Raw genomic sequence first — 9,362 nt, 5'->3', positions numbered from 1 at the left:
AGGGACAGCGCAGGAGGGGAAGACACTCTATGAGATGGATTGATTCGGTGACTGGGCTAATCGGGATGGGTGTGTCAGAGGCAGTGCGGTTGGCGCAGGACAGAGCAGGGTTTAGGGCTGTTGTGCATAGGGTCGCTATGAGTCGCAAATGACTCGACAGCACATAACAACAACAGTGGTATTCACTGGACTTCCTTGTAAGCATATGGATATTACCCTTTCACTCACAATATTGTACTTTAAGATGGATCTAGCAATGGCTTTCTTAACAGTGAAAGCAGCTCCATTTTTCCTCACCTTTTCATCTGTTTGCATACAGATTGAACATTTATGGGAACAGGATGCATCCCTGATAAACTCTTTTCCTGATTTTGGTCCATGCAGCATTTCCTTGCTCTGTTCTGAGGACTGTTTCCTGGTCCAAGTATAAGTTTTGCACAAGCACAATCAGGTGTTTTGAGATTCCCATTTTCCTCAAGGTTAGCCAAAATTTGCTGTTATCCATACAGTCAAATGCCTTTGCATAGTCAATGAAACACAGATAGACATTCTTCTAGTACTCTCTGCTTTCTGTCAAGATCTATCTGACATTGGCAATAATGTCTCTAGTGTCACAACCTCTTTTAAACCCAGCTTGTATTTCTGGTAGTTCTCTGTCAAAGTATTGTTCAAGTCTTAGTGGATACTCTTTAGCAGGATTTGCTAGTGTATGATATTAGTAATATTGTTCGATACACACTCTGTTGGGAATGGGAATAAATATGGTCTCCTCCAGTCATTTGGCCAAGTAGTTGTCCTCCAGATTTCTTGGCACAACTTGTTGAGCATATTGCACATGTACACATGTATATTGTTATTGTTATGTGCTGTTGGTACATACGAGTTTATACATATGTATATATGGCACTCTGGTGGCTTAGTGGTAAGTACTTGTGATGCAATCCCAAGGCCCACATGGCTTGGTATATATACACATATTGTTGTTGTTAATTGCTGTAAATCCAACTCTAATTCATAGCAAGCCTATATACAATAGACTCAAGACTTGTCTAATCTTACACAATCATCACAATCCTTTCATCACGTTGAAGCTCTTCCTTTCTTTCTCTGACTCTCAACCTTTTCAAATATGATGTCCTTTAAAAAAAATGTCCAAGGGCATATTCCTGATATCATGCCCAAAGTATATAAGATAAAGTTCCTTTTTTCTTTCCTCTAAGGAGCTTTTCTAAGATATATTTATTACCCCTTGACAATCCATAGTATATTATATATCCACCTCAATTAAAAGCTATTAATTCTTCTTTGGACAATTACTCATTATCCATCTTTCATAAGCATATAAAGCAACTGAAAAATTGTGGCTTATGTCAGACACGTATTTTTTATATAAAAAATAAAATTTTGGCTCTCTGCTCTTCCTCAATCCAGATTGCCCTCTCTTTTCATGCAGCCTCATCCGCATCCTGAGACATGATGGTGAAGGCCGGAGTAAACGGATTTGACCACATTGGGTGCCTGGTCACCAGGGCTGCTTTTAGCTCTGACAAAGTGGATGTTGTCGCCATCAATTATCCCTTCATTGACCTCAACTACATGGTCTATATGTTCCAATATGATTCCACCTATGGCAAGTTCAACGGCACTGTCAAGGCTGAGAATGGAAAACTGGTCATCAATGGGAAAGCCATCACTATCTTCCAGGAGCGAGATCCCGCCAACATCAAGTGGGGTGATGCTGGTGCTGAGTATGTTGTGGAGTCCACTGGTGTCTTCACAACCTTGGGGAAGGCTGGGGCTCACTTGAAGGGTGGTGTCAAACGGGTAATCATCTCTGCTCCTTCTGCTGATGTCCCCATGGTTGTGATGGGCGTGAACCTTGAAAAGTATGACAACTCTCTCAAGATTGTCAGCAATGCCTCCTGCACCACCAACTGCTTGTCTCCTCTGGCCAAAGTTGTCTATGACAACTTTGGCATTGTAGAGGGATTCATGACCACAGTCCATGCCATCACTGCCACCCAGAAGACTGTGGATGGCCCCTCTGGAAAGCTGTGGCATGGTGGCCATGGAGCTGCCTAGAATATCAACCGTGCATCTACTGGAGCTGCCAAGGCCATGGGCAAGGTCATCCCTGAACTGAATGGGAAACTTACCAGCATGACTTTCCATGTCCTCCACACCCCCAACTCCCCAATGTGTCAGTTGTGGATCTGACCTGCTGTCTGGAGGAAGCTGCCAAATATGATGACATCAAGAAAGTAGTAAAGCAGGCATCAGAAGGGCCCCTCAAGGGCATCCTGGAATACACTGAATACCAGGTTGTCTCCTGTGACTTTAATAGTGACACCCACTCTTCCACCTTTGATGCTGGGGCTGGCATTGCTCTGAACAACCACTTTGTTAAACTCATTTCCTGGTATGACAATGAATTTGGCTACAGCAACTGGGTTGTTGACCTGATGGGTCACATGGCCTCCAAAGAATAAGAGCCCCTTGGATCACCAGTCCCAGCAATAGCGCTACAATAGAGAGAGAAAGACCCTCAGCTGCTGGGGAGTCCTTGCCTCAACTTGATCCTCCCACACACTGAGAATCTCACATCGTCGACACAAGTTTCCATCAAATCCCCCTGAGAAAGGGGCAGGGCTTGGAGAGCCTATCTTGTCATGTACCATGAATAAAGTACACTGTTGTTGTTGTTATATGCCGTCGAGTCGCCTGCAACTTATAGCGACCCTATGTACAACAGCCCTAAACTCCGCTCTGCCCTGTGCCAATCGCACTGTCTCTGACACTCCCATCCCAATTATCCCAGTCACGGAATCAATCCACCTCATAGAGGGCCTTCCTCTCCTGCGCCGTCCCTCCACCGCCCTGAAAGATTCTGTAAACTTCTGAATAAAGTACACTGTATTCAGCCAAAAAATAAAAATACAATTTTTATTTTATACTGGTTTACTTACAAAGTTCATATACATTGTTTTTCATACTGGATCTTTCCAATTTCCTTTACCCATCTTTCCCTCCACCCATCACATTTATCAACACTATAATTACTCCCCTGCCCCTCCTCCACCTCCACCCTTGGATCCTCATACACATACTAGTTATCTTCCTATCTCTACGAAAATGGTTTGATTTAGTATTTGTTCTTCTTGGACTGAGTTAGTTCACTTAGCATAATGCTCTCCAGTCCCTTGCAAGTTACATAATGATTTTCAAAATCATTGCTCCTGTGTGCTGCTTAGTATTCCATCATGTGAATGTACCATGATTTCTCAATCCATTGGATTGTGGTTGGACATCTGGGCTAATTTCACGTTCTTGTGATGGTGACTAACATTGTTATAAACATTGGTGCACAAATCTCTCTTTGTGCCTCAGTTCCAATTTTCTTGAGGTATATTCCATATAGTGGAATAGCTGGATCATACAGAATTTCAAACTGCCTTCCAGAGTTATTGTATCATTTTAAAATCTCATCACTAGTGTATGAGAGTTTCTACCTCCCCACATACTCTACATCATTTATAGTAATAAATAAAGTATGCTGTTCTGTTAAACTTTTGCCACTGCTACTTGGTTGAGATGGTATCTCATTATGGTTCTTATTTACATCTCTCTTATTATTAGTGATTTTGAATATTTCTTCATGTGTCTGTTTGCCATCTGAACAGTTTCCTCTGTGAAAAGTCTTTCCATGTCTTTTGCCCATTTTGTATTTGTGTTATCAGTCTTTTTCTTGTGAAGGCCCTGAAAGATTCTGTAAACTTCTGATATGAGAACCTTGTCTGAAAGGGTATTGCCAAATGTTTTGTCTCCAGTCAGTAGTTTTTCTTTGTGTCAGACACTTCTTAATCTTTAAACTGACATTCTTACTATTTAGAACTTTAAAGGGAGTTCCTCAGTAGCTGATTTGCCCAATGCAATATGTCTTTTGATTTATCAATAGTTGCTTCCATAAATATTGGTTGTAGATCCAAATAAAAGTGGATCCTTTGACAAGCTCATTTTTTTCTCCGTTGTGTTGTGTATCGGTCCAGTTGGGAATATTTATTTCTTAATGTTGAAGTGTAATCCATATTGAATGCTTTAAGGTGTTGTTTGGGTTTTTTTTTTAAATCTTTTTCAGCAAGTGCTTTGCATCCTTTTTGCTTTCCAGCAAATGAGGTTGTGCCATCTGTATAATCCATGTTGTTTATGAATTTTCCTCCAATCCTGATGTCTTTATAGAGTATGGCTCTTCGAATTATTTGTTTAGTGTACAAATTGAATAGGTTTGGAGAAGTTGTACAGTCCTGACAGACACCTTTCTTTTAAAACCATGCTTCTCTTTTCTTAGTCTAAGTTATCTGTTGTTATGTGCCATTGAGTCAAAACTGACTCACAGCTGACCCTCCAGCAGATTTTTCAGAACCCGTTAATTGCATGGGAGGATACAATCGCCGCTGGTGAATTTGAACCATGTGCCTTTGGTTTTGAGGTGCAGCTCTTTGTACATTTTACTATAGTATTTTTATTTTTGAGCTACATTTAAAAATCTTCTATTCAGCTCTCTTATTTAGTAATTTTTTCCTTTTATTTAACTTTTCTGCATTCAAAGCAAGTTTCAGAGAGAATCTCACTAGGCATTCATTTTGGCCTTTTCATTCTTTCCTTCCTTTTAAGGACCTTTTGCTTTCTTCATATGTAATGTCATCTCACAACTTGTCTGGTTTGGGTAGTTATGATTCATTCCACCAAATCTAGTTTTGAGACAGTTTTGCCTCTTATGAACTGTTTTCACTTCCTTCAGTTTCAATTTGAAAATACATATGAATAATTGATGGTTTGTTTCATAGCTGGCCCTCCGCCTTGTTTTGATTGCTGACACTGAGCTTCTCCACTCTTTCTTTCAACAGAGTAGTAAATTTGATTCCTGTGTATTCCATTGTCATTACTGAGTGACACTGAGTCTGAAATGACTCATAGGAGACTAACCAGTAGATTTTCAGGGGCAGTGAATCTCACGGGAGGAGATTGACCATTTTTTCCCCCCAGTGAAGCAGCCGGTGGGTTCAAAGTGATGATGCCAGTTTGAGGCCCAAAGTGAGATGATTCAGGCCATGGTCTTTTCAATCACTTCTTATACATCTGATAGCTGGACAATGAATAGGATGACAGAAGAAGAATTGATGTCTTTGAGTTCTGGTATTGGAGAATAGTACTGAATATTCCACAGACTACCAAAAGAATAAACAATATGTCTTGGAGAAGATGCAGCTAAATTGCTCCTTGGAGGTAAAGATGATAAAGCTTTGTCTTACATACTTTAAGCAGGTTGCTAGGAAAGGCTATTTCTTAGAAAGAGCTATCATGCTTGGAGAGGTGGAGCTAGGTGAACGAGTGGAAAACCTTCAACCAGGAGGACTGACATAGTGACTATAGCAATGAGTTTGAGGGTGTTGGAGATTGTGATGGCACAGGATAGGACAGGGTTCAGACCTGTTTTTCATAGGGTCATTATGGGTTGTATTTAATTTGATGGCACCTAATAACAACCTTTGGATTAATAGCATATTTCCTTACCACTAAGACATTGGAGCCCCCTGTGCATTTCATTAAGCTAGGAATATTTAAAGATTTTTTTTCTTGGGTACCAGTACTGTCAGGTCAGTTATGACTCATGTTGTATTGTTATGTGTCACCGAGTCGCCTCCAACTCATAACAACCCTATGTAAAACAGTTCTGAACCTTGCTCTATCTTGAGCCAATTTAATTGTCTCTGACATACCTGCCCCCATTACCCCAGTCACTGAGTCATAGCAACCTTAAAACGACAGATCTGAACCTTGTTCCTTCTTGCACTGCCCTAGCAATCTCTGATATGCCCATTGTTGTAGTCATTGTGTGCATCGATCTTGTTAAGTGTCTTCTCCATCTGTTTGTTCTTTTGGTAGTCCATGGAATAGTCAATACTCTTCTCCAACATCACAATTCAGCGGAATCTATTCTTCTACCATCCTTATTCATTGTCTCACTTTCATATAAGAAGCAATTGAAAGTATCATGATTTGGGTTAATTACATTTTAGTCTTTAAACAGACATCCTTATTCTTTAGCTCTTTGAAGAGCTTCTTGACAGCAGATTTTCTCTGATGCAACATGCCTTTTGATTTCTTGATTGCTGTAACTATGGGTGTTGACTGCGCATCCAAGTAAAAGGAAATTGTTGCCAATTTTCAATCTTTTCTCCCTTTATCAGGATGTTGCTTAGTAGCCCAGTGGTGAAGATTTTTGTCTTCTTGATGTTGAGATGTAATCCATATTGATCTTCACAAGCAAGTGCTTCAGGTCTCTTTGCTTTCTGCAAGCAAGATTTTGTCATCTGCATAACACAGATTGTTGAGGTATTTTCCCCTATTCTGAGACCATATTCTTCTTCCTCGCTAACTTCATTGTCACATTCTTTTTCATGACAGATTCTTGAATGAGTTGCTCACTCAGCACACAGACTGAATAGATATGAAGAAATATATAGCCCTGACATACACCCAATTTTAATCATGCAGTGGTCCTTCATTCTTTTTGGACAGCTGCTTCTTGGTCTATGTGTAGTTTGCAGTGAGGACAAGTGAGTGTTCTGAACCCCCATTTTTCTCAAAGTTATAAAATATTTGTTTTGATCTACATAGCAGCAGTGAATCTGCATCTACACAGCTGAAAAACTGGATTTCCAATAGAACAAAAAAATTTATCTTGAAAGAAGTATGGTTAGGAGGCTCTTTAGAGGCAAAGTTCTTGAAGTTTAATCTTACATACTTTGGACATGTTATCTACAGGGCCCAGTCCTTCGAAGGGAGCATAATGCTTGGACAAGTAGAGGACCAGAGAACAAATTCTCAATAAGATGGATTGACACAATGACTGTAACAATGGGTTCGAGCATAGATTGTAAGGATGGTGCAAGGTAGGGCAGAGTTTTGATCTGTTGTACATAAGGCCACTAAGAGCTGATATAGCATTGATGGCACCAGACAACAACTCTTCAAAAGAGGGAATGGGTCTTTCATGGGTCATCTTCCAATGGCTAAGGGGAAGTTTCTGTCTGATATCACTCAAGTCTGACATGAGAGTGAGGAGATGCTGATATAGGATTCAGGCTGCTGTAGAGGAGCTGATAGAATGGGAAGGGAGGCTTAGGCTTTAAGTTATCCAGGATCTTAGATTTCAAATCCTATCCCCTGCTGAGAACTGAGAGCATAACATGCCTTTAGCTGAGCCATATCTGGATGAAGGAGAGGTAGAACATTATATAAGGGGGTTCTGTCATCTAGGTATTGGTTGTTGCAGTCAAATCTGACTTTGGGAGATCTCGTGTGTAGCAAAGTAGAACTGCACTTCTAGAGTTTTTGATAGATGATTATCTGGAAGTAGACTGGCCTTTCTTCTGAGATGTCTCTAGAGGGATTTGAATCATCAACATTTTGCTTAGTAGATGTGTACTTTGACTGCTTGCACAACACAGGGGCTCCATGCTCTCTGTGAAGTGGTAAAAAGAAAGACATTAATGAGTGTTAAGAGAGTAGGTCCCAGGCTGGGAGTCATGGCTGTGGAATCTTGATGAGCTTACTCAGATTTTCTATCTCTGTATAGATGGAGTATGTGGGAGGAGGAAAGAACTGACTCTCAAATGAAAGTGCAGAGGTATCTTTTCTAGCATCATGCCTTTGTGTTCAACACCTGTGTTTTATCATTTTTAGTAAAAATAAAAGAATGCCTAAAGACATCTTCCTATTGCTTCTCATGAACCAGTGTTCATTAAAGCCCTTCAGAAATAGTTCTAACACTTTAAATAGCTGTAACACTTCATAGGAAACGCTATCATGCTTATTATCCCATTTAACATATTTGTGAGTGTATGTGTGCATTGCTACGTATTTCTATGTCTATTTACCCTCTCTACTGCGTGCCAGGCAGAAGATTGTGAGCAATTCCAAGGCTTATTCATTGTTATACTACTCACTCAGTACAAGTGACAACATTCTGACAATGGCCTCACAGTTTTGTACCAGCACATACATGCCGTGTTTCACACCACCAATCCCTCTCCTTCATTTCCTTTTATATCCAACCTCTTTTATTCTGCTCCCTATCACTATGCTTTGACTCAGTTGGCCATTGAGTCAATTCTAACTCATGGTGAAATCACATGTTTGTTTGGGTTAAGTTTTTCCTATCAACTAAAATTTGTCTCTTATTTTTTATTGGTTTGCTTACAAAGTTTGTGTTTTATACTATTCTTCATTAACACTGTATTTCATACACTCATTCTCATGCATTATGTTTTATTAATCACCATTTTAAGTGTAGAATTGCACTTCATGGAGTTTTCAATAGCTGTGTACTCTTTGGTGCTTCAATAGTGCCACTATATATATTGCTGTTCTTTCCCCAGTTAGACTCATGCTCACTACCTCATCTCTAAGTCTTAGGAGAGATGTTACCTTCTCAGTTGACCCTGAAGATCTCCCTACTAACTCTGCTTTTTTGTTTTATATCTTTTGTCATATTGTGTATTTTCTTTATCTGTTTGTTAGTTACTTCTCCCCAGTAGTTGGCAAATTTTAAGAGGGCAGATTTTCTGTTCACTTCCATATCCTAGAAAGTTGCCTAGAACACAGGAAAAACTCACTATAAACATCTGTGTTTGCCTGAGTGTTGGAGGAGTGAATGTAAGTAGAAGAGGTAATGGAACAAGCTTATTTTGATGGTATGGTTCTAGACTCTGGCCACATAGCAGTTAAGTTAGCGAGGCCAACACTTGTTGACATGTTAAGTCTCAGCCTTGCCTGGCCCTCATTGGTTCTTGGCAGTAAGCCATACAGGTAGAAACTCTGACTTTTGTATCTGGGGTTGTTGTTTGCCTTTTTTTCTTTTTCCCCCCCAAGGTCCTGACTAGGAATTGGCCTGAGTTCTTGCCCCCAGTCAGGCCTCATACCTGGGGCAGGAGTGGGGAAGGGTGCAGGGAATGGCCTTCCGGGGGCAGTCAGACGTAGCTGGAGGACCCTCCTCAACTGGCACTGAGTTTTGTCTCTGAGAACCCCACCAGATCGCTGGGTCACAGTCCCTACTGCTCAGGGCATAAGTGACCACTTGAGATCTGCTGGGTTGGAACAACCCACATAACCAGGTCTTTGTGCCAAACACATAGGCTTTCTTGCCAAGTCACACCCCATTTCACCACTTCCAGACTTTTCTGGGGCCTTGCTTTATGAGGTTCCTGCACAGTGAGTAGCTGTTGTTCCAGCAGCCCAGGGAGAGGAAGGGGTCGATTCTGTAAGGCTCTACTTACTCTAGGCATGCCTAAGTTTCCAGC

Source organism: Elephantulus edwardii, unplaced genomic scaffold (genome assembly GCF_000299155.1).
Source record: "Elephantulus edwardii isolate Elephantulus edwardi_28Jun2011 unplaced genomic scaffold, EleEdw1.0 scaffold00275, whole genome shotgun sequence".
Taxonomy (NCBI): domain Eukaryota; kingdom Metazoa; phylum Chordata; class Mammalia; order Macroscelidea; family Macroscelididae; genus Elephantulus; species Elephantulus edwardii.
Note: the sequence above shows the minus strand (reverse complement) of the source record.